Raw genomic sequence first — 21,580 nt, 5'->3', positions numbered from 1 at the left:
AAACAAAGAAATTCCGATACAACAATTTCTGAAAACGGATCCTATTTAATCACCCAAATGTCAGTTTCAGAAATGTTCTCAATACTATTGGGAATGTGGTTTAGCTTAATATAAGTTATTTGTGTTTAAGTGCTTAGCATGTTCTTAACTAATATATTTTTACTTATTTGTTTATTATTTTACTCAAATACCTTCTTGGGCTTATGAGTTGCATTTAGTTCATCCAGGAATGCAATAATCTCACACTCTAAGCTAATTTTAATAGACGATAACATACTAAAATATAAAAATAAAAGCACATTTTAAAACAACAACTCTTTAAAAAAAAGTTTTACAATTAGTTTATAAAGTTTATGGAATTATAAACTTAATAACTTAAGCTTTACATAAAACATGTATATTCATTAAACAAAAGTATACTTTCTGAGTTATTAAATTATTTTTCATTGACATTTTTTAATCTTTAATATAATAGCACTAATCAAGTTAAAAAAAAATAGAAAATTGATAAAAAGAAAAAGAAAAAGCCGGAAAATGAAGTCCCGATAACCAATTTATGTAAAAGGTTTAAAATACTAAAATAAAGTCGGGTCTTGGATTTACTCTAAATAAAGCCTAAACCTTGACCTCAAGTAAGCTTATAATAGCTAAAAGTTATTTTATAATTCGTTAAAATAGCACAAGATTTATTATTCAGTAAACTAATTTTACTTTTTAATCTTTCTCGAAATCATTTAAAACTTTTTATAAATATCTGAGAACTAATTTATTGTACATATAACATTAAAAAATGTACATGTTATTAAAGAATAACAAAAATATATATCCGTCTCCCCGACGGGGAATTGAACCCCGGTCTCCCGCGTGACAGGCGGGGATACTAACCACTATACTATCGAGGATGTTGACTTCGGTTAGTCTGAAAGTATATTCGTCTTGTTATCGATGGCGATCAGTGCTCACACGACGCTTCAATACATTTACAAAATTCCGATTACTCAGATCAAGTCATGTATATACGAAAGCTTTAAGGCCTTAAAGCCCACACAGCACAGCACAGTGGGCATAAGCGCAAAAAAAAAAAAAAATGAACGGACTACAATAAAAGGGCGTGCGAGCGGGATGGCAAATCAAAGTCAGCAGCGCAGCCAAATGGGGAAACATTGTTTTAAAACAATGAAATACAAGCTGGTAGCGGGCTGGCAACTGGGGAGCCAAGCTGAGCTACAAGCTGCTGGGACCACCAACACGCAATAAAAGACAAAAGTGGAATATGTGCCACAACGCTGAACAGATGCCAACGACCAACATTCTCATGAAGCCCCCCCACCGCCACTCTCTCGACCCCTTAGCCACCCCTTACCAACCCCTTACCCCCGCAACATCCCTGCCACAACATGCGAGTCCACTTGAAACTTTTGCGCTATTGTACTTTCACCCCCTACCAGCCATATATTTTTTTCTACAGCCGCTTCCAGCTGCGTACTTTCTCTAGAATCTTTGACCAACTAAAGCCACTCACAACTGGCTAAAAAAAAAAATTAAAAAAAAAGCAAGTATAGAATTGAGGGTCCAATCGTAAATCTGTATTTACCGCTCGCAAGAATCAACTATAACATAACATAAATTTAACAAAAGTATGTAACAATGTTGAGTATAATAGTTAAATTAAACTTAGAATAAAGCTAAAATAAAAATTAAATTAAAATTATTTATAAGGTATTGTATTTTTAAAATATATAAAAAAATGTTTGAGATTTCATATGCATCAGCACAAAAGCACAAAAACAAAAGGCAGAGTAAACATAGCATAAGCAAATTAATAAAATATAAACAAATATAAAAATGTTGTTCTTTAAAAATCGCAGATATTCCAATCTATTTAAAGAAAAAAACACATCTTTACTTTAAAATATAAACAAAAAGTTTAAATATAACACTTTAAATAATAAATAGGCGTCCTATCCTCAATTGTGTAGCTCTTTAAGAGATCGGCATTTAAAATTCAAAATATAGATTTACGCATTAATATTTAAAACACTGAACAAAGGGGGAAATGTCTATAAAATTCAGTTCGAGTGTATTTAACCCAATGTAAAAAACACAATATTCATATAGCCACTGCAACTGCTGATGGAAAAAAAGTTTGAAAATATAATTGCTGTGCTGCTTTGGCAAACTCCATTAAATTTATAAAGTGGGCAAAAGTTTTATACTCCTCCTGCCACATTTTTTATTTTCCACTTCAGACTGTGTGAATGGGCATATGAGCGCTTATTGATTAATAGTTTTATTGCATTCTGCAGACCCCGGTCATTAATTTTGCATGTTAAATAAAAGAGCACTCAATTATGTGGGCTGCATTCGGGGCGGGTTGTTGAAGAATGAAATATTCATGCACTTTATGCTGGGCCTACCGTCAAACAATGCATATTTGATGTGGAATTAAAGTCCTTTTCCGTCTCTGTGAACGAATATTGATTAGTTGAGGATGGGAAATAGTTTTAAATATTCTTTTAAGCTCAATAGGGACGGATTATGTATTCGATGTATTCAATAGTTAAGCTCTTTTGACTGTGTGCCACTTCCTAACGATGTAACCGCAATAGAAATTAATTATAAATTTGAAACTGTATAGGCTCAGCCATTTATCTTGTTAAGTATGAAACACTTGTTTCTACTTTAATAAAACATATTTAAGAGTGCTTGTTAAAAATTCCTCATAAGATTATCAACTTATCAATCCATAACTTATCTTTCCAAATTAAGAGGCTTATTTCAAGGACACCATCTTGGCTAAACCAATTTCAAAGCAACATTTTTGGTTACACTTTTAAGTCCCAAAGAAATGTGAGGAAAGTTGCAAAGTCATGAAAGCAATAGTTGGGAAACGATGGGGCGCCAAAATGCCTCAGAGGCTGGAAAACCTGAACGGAATATTTATTTAAAAAAAATAAGGAAAATAAATAAGGAATCCGGAACCCAAGAGAATTTCGCCACCACCCAGGAACGGCTGCTAAAAGTTTTTTCCATTTCATTTTCATAATTTCGCCATTTGGCAAGTATCTCACGCATTTGCAATTATGTGAGAATTTTTCATTTCATTCCTTCATTTCATTTACTTTCGGCTCCATTCGGGACCGCAGTTGTTACAGATTCTTCTATTGTTAATGTTTTGCTTGCTGCACATTTATGCGCAACCGCATTTCAAAAGCAATAAATTCTGCAGCTTAACGCTAAAGTTCAGTTAATAAAAAAAAAGCAAATAGGGACAAACGAAACCCAAAAAGTACGTGGATGCTGTAAAGAAAACTTTGCTCATTTGTGGCCACCGAATATTTTGATTTCCATTTTTATATTCACTCAGCAAAGCTCTGGGGGAAATAAAAATTAATAAGTGTTCACACAGCAAGAAATGAAAAGGATTTTCTCTAGCGGGATTTATTTTTGGTTCGGCATTTATAACCTTTAACATCTTTATTTTAAGCTTAAAATTTCAAATAAAATAAAATAATTGGCTAGTAATTATATCCGGTACGCAACTGTTTAATGCTTAACGGAAATATTTACTCGTCAATTATTTTAAATGCCAATGGAACTATACCTTCTGTATCAAAAGTATATGAACATCCCGAAAGTAAAACATTGAAACAGAGTATGGCGTTGTATAAAATTCTTACTGTGATAGTACTACACAGTCCTACAACTGGGGAAGAAAAAGTATAAATATTTCACACGCTTGTTTTTATTGAAAAGGATATTTTTTGATGTTCCGGCAGCTGTTTACTTGGCTGCCTTTCATTACTTGCTTTCAGTTTTTCTGTTGCCTTCATTCTAAGCAAAGTTTTGTGGACTTTTCGCCAGACCCAAGCAGCTTGTTTTTATTATTTTTTGCCCTTCAATGGCAAAAGTTGTAGTAGGAAACAACATTTTCACCGCCCTCAACTCACTTTTACTCAGCTCAACCTTCGGTCCAAGTTCCTGTCGAGTTTTACCATGAAAATTAATTGCGCATTTATTTCGAGTGAGTTTTCGCGTCTCGGCGTAGTAAAGAAAGAGACTGGTGGGATTTCCTTAGAACTTTGCAGCATTCGCCATTTGCCATTTGCCCTCTTTCGTGGTACTTTTATCCCTCGGTACAGTGGCGCTAAAAGTTAAGTAACCGTGTTCGAGTGGCATCGGCTGTCTACAGGTGACTGCAAGAACGTATATGCGTGTGATGTTTTCGAAATATTCAGGATGTGTGAAAGCCACTTGTAGTGGTGTAAAGTAGCACCTCGGGAATCTTAAAATAAAATCTATTTGATTTAGCTGTCGCAACATTAAAGTATTTGTAATAACGTGACCGAATAATCAAATCAATTTTAGTTGATATAAAATATTTTTAATACATCTGAATTGTAAAAATGTCTTTAGCTATTGGTAACTTCATATATTTTATGTCAGCTTGTCAGAGTAGAGTCCAAGAAGTTATAATTGTTTTAAATTAATTTGTTGTTTGTTTTAATGGAATTTTTTGGCATAGTTCTCCGATCTCTCCCGTTCCGAACGATATACTACCCTCAGTAGAATAAAAAAAAGGTCTATACAGAAAAAATAGATCTTTAAAACTGATTGACTATTAACGTAATTATAGTATGTAGACTTAATGGGATGGGAAACCCTATGCAATGGAAAAACAATTAATTTTATCACAGTTTACTAGAAAAACCAAAGAATTTCCCAACCCATAATCCAAATCAATGCGATTCGGAATATTTTTGTCAATTGTAACAAAACCGCAGAAACTAATAATAAAACCCAAACATCAATCGATTCGGTTGGCAGTTATTGCACCGCCCAGTCCGAGTTCTATCGGAAATGCCAGCCGCCCCCTAATTTATGCAATCCCGCCCCCACCCATGTCATTTGCAATCCGATAACAATGCGGGTGCTCTTAGCTGCACGATACACGGAGATGCCAACAAGAAATGGCTCTCGGACAGTCGTGGTCCATGCAAATTACGTTAGGCCCAGTGACTTTGATGTCGTCAGCACAGCAATTGAATCACAGGGCAAACACTCAACATGCCACGTTATCCGATCCGTTGTGGCAACCTGATTTGCTAACGATAATGTCCAGTTTTGAAAGCCATAGCATTTGCATTTGCAGGACAAAGGACGAAGGCCTTTTAAGGTGGGAAATGGTTATTGTAGAAGGCTCCTATAATTACACCCAGAGAAAACCCATATAGTAGTAAAATTAAACATTAAAATATAAACATACATAAAATAATTAAAAACATGATATTGTAATTATTTACATATTTTATTGGTTTATACTATGAAAAATGGTAGATTTAATTTTTTTTTTGTAATTTAGAACTAAGTTTTTTCATACTTTCGTATTAAAATGAAAGAGTGACAACTTTGATTAAATTCAAAGTGAAAATTTACCATGATTTTTTTTTTTTTGGGTGTAGCAAACGATGCTGTCAAGAAAAGTGAACAACATGGAATGGGTTTAATATTTAGTTTGAGCGTCAATCAATCAACGGAATATAGTAGCAAAATGCGAAATGAGATTTTTTAAATATCTTTTAGGTAACTTCCAAAATGTATTTTAACCAAAAATTGGTTTGTCTTTTTTTAACGCAATTTTCAATATGCAATTCATCCATGATGATTCACAGAATTGTGTATGATGTCATGGAGTACTACCAACTAAATCATGCTGGGTTTTAGTATATATCTAGAGAAATATTTAATCAAGATATCAAGGCTTTTTCAACCCTCCTAATTTATGGGGTGCAGTTGCGAGGACTGCGACGACGCTAATCAGAATTAGTTCCCCGATATCCATCCGGCAGTCAGTTTGCCTTCACGACTCTGCTGTACTTTGAGACTACAATTTATTTCAGTCATTTTAATTGATTCTGTCGCTTCCCTCGCCCGGGGGTTCCAAAGCTCCATGGGTTACCGAGCGAGGACTGCAGCCAGCGCATCTTGTTATTTGTACCAATTAATATCCAATATCTGGGTGCTGGCATCATTAGTTTATTTTCCTTTCCCTGCCAACTAAATTTCTTTTTCATTTCTTACACATATTATATATATATATATATATACATTTTTTTTGTTATTCTTTTCTATCTGTCGGAGATGTTTCACTTGGAGATACAAAGAAAGCTACTGATATCAATAGAGAAAACTACAACAATGGCACGGGCCAACTTCAGTTGGGTTATTAAGTAGCGAGTGAAGAGTATTCACTGAGAAAAAACTATCTATAAAAAATAGGAAAATTATGTCAAGAAATACAATACAATTTTAAAGTTGAAGTCTTTGTTAAACAATTTCAAAAATAAATACTTTAACTCTGTTAAAATTCTTGTATTTCCATTTGCTTTTTTAAAGTTAACAGTTAATTATAAAAATCTTGGTATTTAATTAATGCGAACATTTTCAATTCCATTTTGAGACGCTGTATAGTATTTTTATGGTTAACAAATTCAATATTGTTTGACTTCTCTGTTCAGTGTTAAAGATATTAATCAAAAGATTATAGCAAAGTTCACTGAGAAATAAAAATATCAAGGTATATTGATTTTTTGAAGTTCTACTTTCGCAGCAGTGTACTACAGGATATCCCGGGTTCACTGGCTCCAACTTGGCTCTTTCCTGATGATGCTGCATTTGACAGACCATTTATCATCCCACTAATTGTGTATCATTAAAAAAAGAGGCGAGTCGACATTGGCGCCGATGTTAACCCAAAAGAGCCGGCAAGGCGCGGAAAATACAAAATAAAAACAGCTCCATTTTCTTTTCCTGCCAAAAGCCACAGCCGGTGGTATCGATGTTCGCTGACAATGGCAGACTGTGACAAGCAGCTTGGCTTGGCCCGAACGCCGGCGACATTAACAGGCAACTCTGGTTACAACAAACAGCCATGACATTGATAGAAATCTGTGGCAAGCAGATTAAACGTGTTCACAGTCCGTCGGCAGGAGGGCAAATGGAGGGAGTTGTCTTTGTAGAAGTCAGTCATGATTATCGCCACTTTGCCCCCCGCCGAATGGGATGAAAACACAATGGGTACGAAAATCGATGGAGCACAAAACTAATGATTTTTAAGGATTTTCTTTAAGGTTTTCTTTTACTTGATGGCCACCTTTTTGAAATACATCCATTTGTACGTGACATATCTCTTAGTCGTTAAGGACGAAGATGAAATCGGATTTTTCTTTTATATTTCGTGGTTTTTTTCACGTTTTTCCAAAATAAACCTATTGAAACAGGTAATGGGTAAATATTCTAAAGAAATACATTTTAAAATATACAATTAGAGTACAAATTACTTCAAGGAACTGGACTGGTTTATTTCCCTGTTAGTTTTATGAATCTAAGTTTCTTATTTACCCAAAATCTGGAATAGGCTAAGGCTGGTAGCAAATTTTTAGTCCAGAAAACTGAGTAGAAAACGCCCAAATCCCTCGTTTTAACCCTTTTCGCCAATAATCCCCACTGTTCAGCAACGCGAACAACAATGGAGACGGATGTGGGTGTGGGGAAGCCAGACTAATGAGAAACGTGCGCCATGAGTTGCGATAAATGGTTAACTCAGCGGAATCGCTGATAGTAAGCCATCTATCGCAGGTCCGAGCCCTCGACCGTCCCTCGCAACGCACAAATACATAATAATCATAAAAATTCAAAGCTCCATCACCCCAGTAAATGGCATCGATGATGGATTACGACGTCAACTCATTGGGGGGTGGTGGGTACTGAAATTGAGCCCGAGGCCTGATGAAAATGTTAATGTCGTTGCCAATCGCTTTGTTAATCCATCCAGGACGGGTTGCTTGATTTTCCGATTCTCCGGCCCACATCCCATCGCCATGGGAGGAGGCTTGGAAAACAATTATGACCAGCTTTCCTCAAGATTTCCCTGAACTGCTGGCCAAGTTAAATGGAAGTCCGGAACTGGACGAAAGTTGTCACGTAATACATACTAATTAATATTGATATTTTCTGATAATGAGGTTCCGACGCCGTGGACATTGCAGTTTCTGCTTAGTCAATGGCATTTTGATAGGCCGGAATCGATATTTAGCTTGGGGCTAACTGGCTTCTAATAAGAGAGAAATGCTAATTGAAATAGTAGACTTGCAAATTCGCTTAAGTGTATTATGAAGTTACGAAGGCTGGGGAATTGAGAATGTTCTATAAGACAAACAGATAATTGGGGGATTTTGTACCTTTGAACCTTAAATGCGACACTATTAGCCAAACACAGAAAAGAAAAAAAAATGCCACAGACAGAAACTTTTAAAATTGAATGATTAAATATTTTTAAGAATCGCCTACATATTAAACTACAGAGTAAGATCCTTTTCTAGTTCCATCTGAAGTAAGCCGCCTCAACAAAGGCAAGACGTCTTTTACAAAATCCATCTTAAGTCGGGTGGCTTAGGTAAGATTCCTCATTACTCTAAAAACCACCACATTAGTTGTTCACAAGAAGCGGCGAACTACAAAAATCCCTTCGCTCTAGTAATTAGTTATGTTTAACAGCAAATCTCGTTTGCCACACCCATTCAGCTGTTATCCATTGTCATTAAAAAGCCCAACACGTATCTTGTTCGACATTTGATAGAGCAAACAATACAAACAGAGGCAGCAAAAGAAAAGGAAAACTCGTCCCGACCTTAACGGGGTCGTAAAGGAGCCAGGAGTTGGGTTCGGTTAGTATGCTCAATGCATTCAAAGGGAGGTCCTGCAGATCACACTTAATGGTTATGCCCATGTCTACAGCAGTCTCATAAAAGTGAGGTGGACGGCAGCAAAATAAAAATCCCCTACACTAAAATACACTGAGAATGGTGGATTTAAATACCATATGTGAGCTGTAACTGTGATAGCCATTTTAATAACTTGCACAAAGTTTTGAGAAAAAAAAAATTTAAAAAATTTTATATTTAAATATAACTTCAAATACTATGTTAAAAAAAACAGCGCTCAAATAAATCAAAAAGAAATATTCAGTGCAATCAAAATACAAATTGATTCAGATATTTTCAGTCAGATATTGTCTTTTTATTTTTTCTATCAGTGTACTTTCTGTGGCATCCTGTTCTCTTCTGAAAAACTGATAAGGACGAGTGGAGGGCAAGAAAAATATTTAATGAAATCAGCAGTGGCACAACAATGTGGATATGGAAGCATAACAAAATGCAATTGTTGCATTATTAATTTATATTATGCGCAATTGTCGCAAAGTCTGGGCAGGAGGTACTCGGTTCTCGCACACAAACACACACAGCCGCACACACATGACCGCTGCTCATGCGGAAAATCGTGGTCAGGATGGGAGTCGGAAAATTGGGGGAGGGAACAGACAGAGGCCGCAAGATAAGCACCATGTAAAGGTTGCTCGACTGAAACCGTAAAAGAAGCTCAAACACAACAGAAAAAAAAAAAACAAATAAAGCAACAAAAAAATACGCCAAAGGATGACGACAGCAGGAGGAAGTAGAGCCAACCAATTTGCTACCGCTCTCGCATCCTTTGTTTCTCGCCCGGAAAGGTGAAGGAAAATGTGGTAATAAAAACAACAATTGAACACAGTTATGATTGAAGTGGAAGCAAAGCCTGCACAAAGGACGAACAGTCAGGGTGGGAAGTTAAGGGACTTGGGGACGGACCCCGACTGAAACCACCACCGCCACCACTGCCATCAGCAGCACCATCAGCACCACGGGTCCATCCCCAGCTGGCGTTGGTTTTGCAATTCGTATCGATCGATTTGATGGTTGTTGCCTCCTCTGCCGATGACACACACACACACATACACACGATGCCCCAGCCTCTCCTAATCGAACGTGATACACAATGCCAGGCGGCAGCGAGGAAAAAATCCACAAATTATTCGAGATTCGTCGGGTAGAACTAGGGGATATCTAAAAATGCAGCTTACGAAGATTTCTACGGGTTTCTAAGACTATTGGAACATTCAACTAAGAGCCTGCTTTACATGTTGAATGCAAACCATTGTCTTGTTTACCCTATCAAGGCAACTCATAAAGTTAAACCCAAATAAGATCAATTACCAATTTAAAACTCCCACACATAATTTAATTGTAACCAGCAATTTAAAGATCGGTATTGATTTATTTATATAAAAAACTAGTACTTTTAACCTTTTAATACGCAGAAAGACTATCAAGCTATAGCAAGTACACTTGCGATTTCTTAATTTTATTGTATCGCAACATAACAATGAAACAAAAATTTAATCAAAGTATTTTTGAATAGCTGAGGTAAACCTCACCTCGATTTCATATCAAATTCTCAGTTGGCTAATTTGGCATACTCGATTCTTGCTCATTACTTCCAGCTGAGTTCGCCGATTGATTGAACTAATCAAAGTTTCTGCCTGAGTGCAACTTTCTTTCAGTGTAGCCGGCCGGGACAGGAAATGGTAACTTTGCCAACAATTATGGTTCGTCGGCCACCCACCCTCACGGCTCATCCCGTGTATGTTTGTGATCGAACTAAGCACCACTCCGTTTACCGCTTTTGGGGCCATGGCCGTCATCCAACTTAGGGGAAGTTTTGGGGGGAGTGTGCAAGCGGGGGTGGACAGTGGGTCGAGATTTTGATTATGTTGTTGCCTCAAACGTGCGGCGGCGACAAGGGGGGTGGCGCCACACTGTGTGCGACAGAGACAGAGTGTTAGCCGTCGGCGGACCGACTCTGTGCGTCCTCGGTTTCTGGCTTGCGTTTGCATTTTCAAATAGTTGGCAGCACTCGATGAGTCAGGCAGCCGAATTGCGGTTCACTATTCCAATGAGAACACACCAACCAGTACACTTGAAGAAAATAATACTAAGTCTTAAAAATCTGATATAAAGAGAATACCAGTAAATTTAGATTTAACCATTTTGGTTTTAAAAATAAAGTTATCCTTAAGATATTTGAATATAATTAATTATTTAAAAATTTCATTCAAAGAAATTTAATAAAAAACTATCTTATGGGTGGATAAATGCAAATTGTGGAAGGATACAATAAAAACGTAAACCATTTGTTATGCCCTTAAGATATTTAAATGAAATGTACATAAATAAATAAATAAATTTTTAAGAAATGACTAAAAGCCCTATTCTAAAACTTCAGATTTTTAAATATTTAATCCCCTTTTCTCTCAGTGCAGTGAGTATCTGTATGCGTTCAGTCAAAATAATTGTTATTGTTACTTGAGTGGCAGGGGGAGGCGATGAAGAACCGCATCCTCCAAACATTATAACGTTTTGTGGTATTGTGATTAACATTTCGGGCCAAGCCCCTAATGACCAAGTTGTCGACTTAGGATCGACCAACGTCGGCAGCGGCAAAGTTATTAAACTCATATATGTAACCCGGCATTGATTGGCGTGTGCGAGTGCGGTTGTCGGTATATGTGTGCCTTTGTGTGTGTGTGTGTGAATGGGGATGTAAGTAAGCGTGTGTATATGTGCTTGTGCTTGCGCTTGTTTGTCCAACGCCTCGTATACGTAATGAGTTTGCATGTGCATTTTCAATAAAAATTCATTTCACAATCGCTTCAGTCGAGTGTATACAATGCTCGAGTAATTGCATTTTAAAAATTGCTTATTAAGGCAGAAAATGCCACGCCCTGAACGCCCAGCTCCCTGCTGTCCTATGTGTCGCCCGGCAGCCAGAGCTCTCGATTTATCCTACGTATTGGTCATTAATTAAAGTTGTAGCCATGCAATTTCTGATTAGCCCACAAAATTGCATTCACGTTGATAGCAGTATAATGTGTGCTATTGCATTTAATTTCTTACTCAATTTAATCACATCATAAATACCAGTCAAGTTATGAGATTTGGTCATGGAATGTTACGAACCTGCAATGAGAAAAAATAGATCAATATGATTAGAATGCTGTTTTTATTAATAACTAATTGACGTATATTTGAATTTTTTTGTATTAATTTACGACAAAGAATTAGAGAAATAGAGACTTAAAAAATGCATTTCATACTTTAACTTAATTATATGATTGATGTAGATGTATACATAGATCAACCTTAATAATTCTTATTTAGTTTTAAGCACAATGTTATGAATTTTTTCTGCATTTAAAATAACTTGATCGACATCTATTTTGATTGCAGTTGCAAACGGCATATGCATTTTTGTTGCGCTCCTCAGCTGCGTTCCTCCCATTTGGTCTTATACAATTTTTCAGAAATGAAAAATATAGAGTATTCCATAACAAATGAAAAACCTCTCAGCTAAGCAGGGTAAAAAAATAACATGGATATGCAGAAAAACGTGAGAGGGAGACGGATCCCGTCTGTCAAATCAACGTGGAGACGCCGCAAAGTATGCAATTTACAAAAATAACGTGAAATATTTTCGCAACGCATCGTTGGTTGAAGCACGAAAAAAAAAAAATAAAATAAAAATAAAAAAAAAAAAAAGCAACCCACAAACTCCATCCTTAACTCAACTTTAGCTTCGACACGAACTGATTTATAAAGTTTACAAATGCGTGGCAAAAACCTCGTGACTTGACTTGACTGACGGACCCGGGTTTTTGGCTCGGCTCGGCTTGGCTTGGCTTGAGCTGGCTTCAGTTTTTGGGATTTCGGTTGAAAAACGTTTGCCACTTAACACGTACGCCGCATATTTTGTGCCACGCCCTCCTCTTTTTTAGAGCGAACGGTCTGCCAGTGTGTTTTTACACTAGGATATTATTGCTGATTTCGCTGAGTTCGTTTGCAGTCGGCGAAATTTATACGCTGAGTGGAGAAGTTGCTCCCGCTGACTGCTGCCATGTGCTTTGTTTGTGCGGCTCTGATCCTTGAATAATCAACAACACCAGCAGCAGTATACTATATATAGCAGCATCAACAGCAGAACGAGTCGAACAGATAAACACACAAAAAAAATTGGAAAAGACTCGAGAGGAGGGGCGTCGTACGTTGCTCAAATATTAATGTTGACCCTGGACAGCCAGACGGACCTCGACTGCTCGTTAGCCGGATCCAAATGCGAAAGGATTCTTCCAATCGTCCCACAGATGTGGCGGTGCCTTTCGTAAACAGAAGTCAAAGCTTTAGCGGCATTAGCAGAGGTCATTAGCGCCATAGTTTAAAGGACAAAGATTGGTAAGAGCACTATCCTTGGATGCAATCTTGTAATTAAGAAACAATTTTAATTTTTCAGTTGTTAACCCCACGATTTCAGGGGTATTGTTAAGTGACTTTATGACCCATTTACTTTTTGATAATTATCAGACCAAAATCTTTATATCCCTGCACAAATAAGATTTCATTTAATTTAATCATTTCATGTTAACGTCAAATATAACTAACCATATTGTGTATAGCATATAAAAGCAATTTCATGGGAAAAAAGGTTATGAGTGATATAAAAATTCCTTTTTTATGTTTAGCATGATGTAAATGTTGTTAAAGCGAATCTAATATTCATACACTTTGTATTCCTCAAGCAAATCACAATTCGATTCCTCATCTTTTACTGCTTCACCAATGCAACTGTGAAAATCGCAGTTGTTATTTATATCTTTGTTATTGTTTTTCCAGCAGCTGGCGCTGTAAGGATTTTTCTGTCTACGTTTGGCCATTAGATGGGGAAAAACTGCTACCCCAGTCGCTTATCTTTCGGCCCTTGGCTGGTTGATTTCTGCTTTGCTCTTTGGACGGTTTTTTTCTTTACAGATTTCGCCATGTTTTATGGCGAAGTGCAGAGGAAGTGCTGGATGCAGCAGCAAATAGCAAAATATTGTCTATATTTTCCAACTTATTGTGTCCATGTTTACACTGCTGCATCTTCCCCTTTTGGCTGTCTATGCTGCCGGCTATTTCAATCGGTATTCAGCTTAGTCTCAATGCTCGTTTAATATGTATTTCATGTTTTAATATTTGACACGATTGCACAACAGTTGCTCGCAGTATTTCTCAACATTTTTCTGTTTCCCAGTTGCCCGTCCATCGAAGTCTTGGCATTTTTAGCAACCAGCAAGCCAACTAAGTTTTTTGCCATTGCCTTCTGGCACACGACCTTTGACCCAACTCAGCCCGTGTCCCTGCTAACCTTTTCCTTCATGGCCTTCTCCCTTGTGCTAACCAACATTTGCGATTGAATAAGTTGGCTGTGATGCTTGCCAAGATTCGGCAAAGAAAGGCCAAAGAAAAAGAATTAAAAATAAAATATGCCATAGGAAAGTTTATGACACTTATTGCTGCCAGAAGTTGAGGCGATTGAGATGTCCAATCCTGGAAAAAGTTGAATTCAGTGAGGTTTTAATTTAAATTTTCTTTGAACTTCAATTCAAATATCATATTTTAATAATGTTTATGATATTGTACTTAATTTACTCTTCAAATGGTATTTTGTTTTGTTCAGCATTGTTTTATTCTTTTTAATTAAATCCGAATGGATATAATATTTTAGATAAACATTAGAAACTGTTCGATTGACTTGGTGAAGTGTTTGCTTTGCAGTATCGGCACTGGTTAGATAGCCATCATAAAAACTGAAGACTATTTCAAATATTTTCCTTCGATTAGCCCAAGCTGGAGGCCAAGTTGACAGTTTCTCGTTGAGCTGAACATTTTTATTTGGTCTTCTCATTGCCTTGACTCCTTTGAAACCCTCTCCCGTCCACCAGCTGTTGACTTCAACTTATAGAAGCTCGGGATTTAAGTGTTATTGTGGGCAATTTGATACTTTCGATTGAGCAACAACATTTGCTTGTGCGTTCAACTGAAGCGTGCAATCCAGACAGGCCAGCCCCACCCAACCACATGCCCATCCCCAACCGCACCACCCACCAACTAACACCCACCACCACCGTGCACCACTCAGCAGTGAGAAACCCACCACATAATGCTGTAAAAACAAGCAAAAATGGTTGTCATACATATAAACAAAAGTACTGAAGAATAAACTGAAGGTATATTATATACTTTGAAATTATATTAAAAGTTATACATATACATATATGTATGTGGTTCGCTTTTAAACCAAATTACGAAATAATAATATAGTTAACAATACAAGCCTCAAGCCAATGAAAGTTTATGATAATTCCCATCCTAAATTTTTCGAATTTAAATGATATTTAAGTAAACGTGTGAATTAAAAAGAAAGATCCTTTTAACTCAGCAGTGTCATTCTCTTATGGTTTCTTTTCAAGTGTACAAGTGCCCAACACTCTTTTTCACAAACTTCTCCAGACGCTTCGAAAACAAGTTGAATATAAATGATGTTGTGTGAAGCAGCAGCAGAATAAGAATGAGGGGAACAGGGCGAAGGGATGAGCAAGGACTCGGGACTAAGAGAGATGTCTTGTCTGGATATGTGTGTGGGTTGTTGTGCTGGTTATTTATTTGTATGCTAAGCTGAAACATTCAAAATATCCAATATAAATCGTTAGCCAACTTTAACCAATAATATATAATGCTCACAGACATTTATAAAGCGCCCGAGGCAGCGATAGATAAAGTGCTCTTCTTTTTTTTAAATCTATCTATGGGAAAATCGAAAATGCGTTATTAGAAAATTTGAGGCACAAACACTTTGAAATAAAATAAAATATCAAAAATAGCAGTTATTCAATGGAAATTCAAAATTATGTTGCCTTAAAGCTGATTGCACACATTCGGAAATTAATCCAGATGCCCAATTCAAAGCACAAACATAATGCAATTATCTTTTAATGCGTACTTAATTCTAAATTAAATAGCAATAAAGTACACTATCCATAGGTATGTTAAATCCCCTTTTGTTACCATGCTTGAATTAATAAGGCTTTGTTGGTGAACTGATTTGACTAATAAATGGCTTCAGGCCTTAATTACAAAAGAGCAGATGGAAAACCCAATTAACTTGACTCCAAGTAGGAGCAATTTCAAATATGTATATTACATATTGTTAACCCACTTTGTCCCAGCACAAAAGGGCGAGATAAAGAGCGACAGAGAGGGAATGCAAAAAACATTTTTTGTGCTAAAAAATTTTGCAAAACTTGATTAGCCGGGCACACGACAGTATACGCAGTACCCTCTGATCCTTTCCTGTCCATCGTCTACCGTCCACCGCCCTCCACTTTATTTCATTTTAACTTTTCTATGACGATGCTGCACAAATTTGCACAGCTGCGAAAAAGTTTTGCCACCAAAACACAAAAAAAAAAAAAAAAAAAAAAAAAAAAAAACCCAGTGCAATGGAAACACGAGCACTATCAGTGGCAAATTAATCCGACTCCAATCCGATGCCCAACCGGGAGTCACTGCACAAGTTGGAGTTGAACTTTCGTTGCAAGTTGAGGCCAGGTGGCCGGGATTCACATTCATCACGGAATGCAACAGCATAAGCGGGGAGCAGTTTCCCGTCCAGAGATTCGGCCCCAGTCCCAGTCCCAGTTCACTTATCCATTTCACTGCAGTACGAATAAATTGTTGCACCACGTCCCCGACTGAGTGAGAAAGCAAAACTAATTTCAATATATGCTGATGGACTCGTGGAAAAAATTAAGCACAGTCCATAATTAAGGAATGGATTTCTTTTTTTAAAAAATATTTTAAAATTCTTTAAAAATAAGATAGTTTTTAGGTGTTACTCTGAAGTTACTTAAGTCACAGTTCCTTAACAATAACCATATGCTTGTAGCGCTGGGCTAAATTATTGAAACAAATTAAAATTAATATTTAAAAAAAACACTTCTACTAAGATAATTTTAAATTTTAAGTTGAAAACAAATTCAATGATTCAATGTTTTAAATGATGTGTTATTGAAATTGTAATAAACTTTATTGATTGCTTTAAAAATAACTACAACTTTCAGTTATTTTCAAACTCAATTTTTCCACATTTTAGTAACTAAATCACGGAAAAGTTTATTTTATAATCAATTTTATGGATGTTTAGGTGTGTTGTGAAAACTTTATGCTATGGCGTGATTCACGTGGAAAATCACATCTCCAGTTGAACGCCGAAAATGTGGTTGATTACGGCATTCCGAGAACATTTCGCATTGAAAATCCGAGTACGTTTTCGCCATTTGTCGACTGTTTGGAAGGGAGGTGGAAATTTTGGGGGGCGCGATGGCGTGATTGAATGGGTCGCTGTACTTTGGAGCTATGACCCAAGTCCGGATCGGGTGCCACATAATGAGAGTTATGGCTAATGCATTCAGGGGTTGGTCATTGGTTGGCTTTTGGTCCAGACCGCAGCACACTAACTTGATGGATGGTCCGGGGCGTAACCCCGACTAGACTTTTCCGTTTTTCCACCCAGTACCACATTCCTCGTGGGAAGGACTTTGAAAATGAAACACTAAACTTGTGTCTAGATGCAGGTGCCGGTTTTCTCTATCGAGATTTGCATAGCTAAATGTCTGACTGAGTTTGAGAAGAGTTTTTTCCCTGCCTGCCCCTGTGTCCTTTTCATGTCCTTGCCTTGAACTGCCCCCAAAAGGCAAGGTGAAAGTCAAATGTCCCTTACCACTGACCACCTCGATAGATCGCATTTCAAAGCGTACTAAAATAAATGTGGCTAGCCAATTTTTTCTTCCCTTATGTAGCTGATTTTTAATTTATTTAATGGTCTGACTGGGGGTGTCGAACAAAGGCTAAGGTGGTAAATCATTGCCATGGATTCTTTTATTCACAGAAAGGGTTAGACTTTGTTTTCAAGCATATGTTCCCCTTTAATGGGATTACGAATTCGATGTGGAAATCAGTTGGGATGAGTTTCATATAAACATCAAAATATTTTGTGGTACTTTACAGCTTTAAGCCATTTAGGGAGTTACTTTTCAGATAAATAAAAGTTTTTTAGGACTTTTAAATAAAAAGACTTGTGTGGTTTTTTTAATGGCAAAAATAACACTTACTTACTTTTGTTTACAAAGTACATAAAACCGGTGTTAATCAAATAACATCTAATAGGAATCATTCAAATTTGAAAAACAAAATAAATGAAAATCCCAAATAACACTTTATTGTCCCCATTAAATTCTGAATATCTATGCCTACAAAATAGTATATTGTCTTTTATATTCACTCGTACATTTTATCGAAACCACACCTTTTTATAATTCCTTCTTGACCCATTCCAATCAGTTCATATCTGTCGTCCGTGCTTTCTATGTCCTGTTCAATCCAACATAGTGAACTGGGCAATGTAAGTACCGCAAAAACTGAATGCCAAAGAGGATGTCCTAGAAAGATATAGAATCGCATCAGGATTGGGAAGGGGCTGCGAAAGCGAGACCAACGAGCAGTTGAGTAAGCAAAAGAAGAATGTTGCTGAGCAAGCAAAAATTTTATGACATTGCGAACAAGCTAGATGTGGTGGGGCTTGGGCAACGACAAGGGAAAATGATGCAACAAAGGGAAAAAGAAGGAAAACGACTGAAAAACGCAAACACAATTATAACAAGTGGCAGTGGGTAAAAGCCAGCCTTCTCTTCTCATTCGCCCCCCCCCTTTTCGAGTGTGTTGACCAACAATGTTGGTCACAACATGTACACACAGCGCAGGCCGTCCTTCGTCCTTCCACTAACAAGAACTAATATTTGACAGCTGCCTCAGACCCAAAAAGCCGGGCGAAAAAAAATGGGAAGCAGCGTTCAACGACTTTTGGCTGATTTCATAAAAGGTCAAACAGAGCGGGAACAAAAAAAAAAATAAAACAACATGGCCCATAGCTCCAACAACGAAAGTCAAGTAGCCGGCCAAGGGAGATGGCCAAAAAATGAATTCTTAAAAAAAAGTGCTGGCAACAAAAAGAAAACAATTTAGCATGCACAACACATGCTGCTGCTGCTCATTTTGGTGGAAACAAAGCGCACTGCGGAAATCTCCCTTAGGTGCCCAGCCAACAATGATGAAAAAATAAAAGGAAACATCTTCAAACAAAAAAAAAAAAGAAGAGAATATTTGTAGGTTCGCAAAAAACCATGGCGAAGAGCAATATTCAAACCTCTAGAGAAATGCACACATATACTGCATGCCACAACAATGTTGCAGGTGCTCAGATGATTGCAACTAAATTAAATTACTAACCTAGGAAATTTAATTCAGAGGGCGCTTAGAAAAATATCTACATTCTACTTCTTTGTTTGTGACTTTTATAGCTAGCTTTAAGAGTCATCTTTAATACTTCACTTTAGATTTTTTTTATATCATAAACTTGCTTAAATTATTTTGAAATGGATTTAAAATATTACTTTCTATTATTTTGAACACTGTTGTACGTGTGTAGTCTTAAAAAGGCCAGTCAACACCACACAAAGCTAAGGGAACCATTGGACCAGTTTAGAGCCCAACTAAGGGCTTTAAATAATTTATTTATTTCCCTTTCAAATTTTACAATTCCAACGAAAGCACATCAGCCACGCCCACATCCAGAAACAACTAACTTAATGAACCATTCAAACATGCCCAAACAAACCGGAAAAAAAGGGAAAGCGGGTTACCCAAACGCACATCAAACAATTCACAAAATTTAAGCGCACTTTCAGTTATTGTTATTTGAACCCTTTTTAAACCTAACCCACAAACACAAACACACACACACAAACAACACACATCAACAAGTACAGTGAAAACATCCCTGTCATGGCCACTTTAATCAGCAAATGGGAAAAATTATATCTTTCATACATGTATGCTGTGTAATAGAATTCTTAACAAATGTACAGAAAAGAGGAAAAATAAATGCTGAATAATTTGAAAATGTATGCAAAATCCCCCAAATGAGCAGCCATCAGTGGCAGTTGTCCTTCTTATCAATGCTGACACTCGTCCTTGGCGAGAGTTTCAGCTTCTGCCTGCAGCCCCTTCCCTTACCATCCTTGGTGGCGTTGCCTTTGTTGTCGCTCCAAAAAAGAATCTAATTTGAAATAAATGAACTAAATATGCTTAACACGCGCGCTTCCACACACAAAAGTTCCCATAAGCCACCCACTGCATTCAGAAAAATAAGCCAGACTTATGTAAAAGTAGGAAAATACAGGATTAATACATTTTGTTTAATTTTTATTTATTTACGAGTTTAATAAAAATTTACAAATATAACAGAACTGTAATAAAATATTTAGGAATTTCAATAAATCAGTTTTTTAAAAGGTGTACATATTTTACCACATACAAAAGGCTATTAGAAAGCATTTTGTGTTTTATTTATTATTAAATAAATTATGTTTTAATTTTTTGTAAATATATCCTATAGTAAAGGAATATGATATGGTTACTTGGGAAGAATACATTTGTATCCATTAAATAAATGGCTTTATATATTCATAAACCACTAAGTTAGTTGAAAAACGTTTGTTTTATAATTATTTGTACTGCTTTTTTTTCTGAGTGCACCAGTGGGAAAAGTCCTTGGTTCGTATCGACTGGTCGTTTCTTTTTGGTGGGTTTGTTGCTCGACTGTTTTGTCTGGCGCATATGAAATAACTTTTCGTTAGGTTTTCACTTATTTTCCTCCATTCTTTGGCTCCGCAGTCGAAACAATTGTTGCCACAAAACACACAACCCACACACACACATCTCTCCCAAAAGGGGAGCGGGGATTACGTCCACAGTAGTCACCATAAACGAATTTGCATGGAATTTTAATAAGGCCAACAAATATTTTTTATTCCCCCTTTTTTTTGTCGGCTTTCGTTTATTTTTTGCCTGCCTTTATTTGATATTTTTCGGAGCCATTTTGTTTGCGTGCTGTGCTTTTTATATGATGTGACTCTACTTTTTTGTGTAGCCATACAAATAATCATAAAAATGGAATTGTGATGACAGGTAATCAAATAATTTGGAAATTGTTCTAGTTGCTGTTCTGTTGGCAGATTATATTAAATAAGTTACAAAGTTTTGAATTATAAGTATTCGACAACATCATTGTAGTTTTAATAGCTTTCACAGTCAGTAAATAAACATGATGTTAAATCTGATCGATATTCGCAAGAACGCTTATGTAGCTGCACATCAAGTGAAAGTCATAAAAAGGTTATGGCCAAGGCAATAACATTAGCCATGGTAAATCAGCAGCAAATAAGGAACAGCACTTAATTCAAATTTATAGCCCATTTGTCTTGCAGCTTTGCTCCCGCAACCCATTTCAATCGTACCCAAAAGTATGCTAAGCTTTATGGAATCCAAAACTGATTAGTTGGCAAAAATGAACAAAAATATCGTTGTAAAAATGTCTTTTTTTGTAAATTATTTTTTCGTTTTCAGTTTTTCCAACGGCTGTTGTGGCCGATGTTCGGTTGCAGCGCGACATTAACGACATGAACATGGCGAACACGGACAAGGCCGTATGGCGTACACCATCTAATGCACAGAAAAATATAATAGCTTATATATTTTTTTAATACAGAAGTTTTAAATATTTATGTTCAAGTTGCATAACAATTCAACATGAATTTCGTATGTATTTTTTATTATCTCTAGGCCACTGGGCCTATAAATATATTTTTGTATTCAATTTTGTAATTGAAATGCTTAAAAGTATTAAATACAAAAATCATATTTACGTATATGCTGGT

The 21,580-nt window shown here is 36.5% G+C and overlaps 1 protein-coding gene and 1 non-coding gene across 2 annotated transcripts in view; both read right to left on the bottom strand.

The window, feature by feature from the left end:
- The window catches only part of LOC108141812 (semaphorin-1A), a 140,450-nt gene that overhangs the window by 57,939 nt on the left and 60,931 nt on the right, over positions 1–21,580 (bottom strand). The gene's annotated exons all lie outside the window — the stretch shown is intronic.
- On the bottom strand, positions 831–902 carry Trnad-guc. Its single transcript has one exon. It is a non-coding gene; the product is annotated as a tRNA-Asp (tRNA).

The sequence above is a fragment of the Drosophila elegans genome, unplaced genomic scaffold (genome assembly GCF_018152505.1).
Source record: "Drosophila elegans isolate 14027-0461.03 unplaced genomic scaffold, ASM1815250v1 contig_814, whole genome shotgun sequence".
Classification (NCBI taxonomy): domain Eukaryota; kingdom Metazoa; phylum Arthropoda; class Insecta; order Diptera; family Drosophilidae; genus Drosophila; species Drosophila elegans.
Note: the sequence above shows the minus strand (reverse complement) of the source record. Positions and strands in the feature narration are given on the sequence as shown.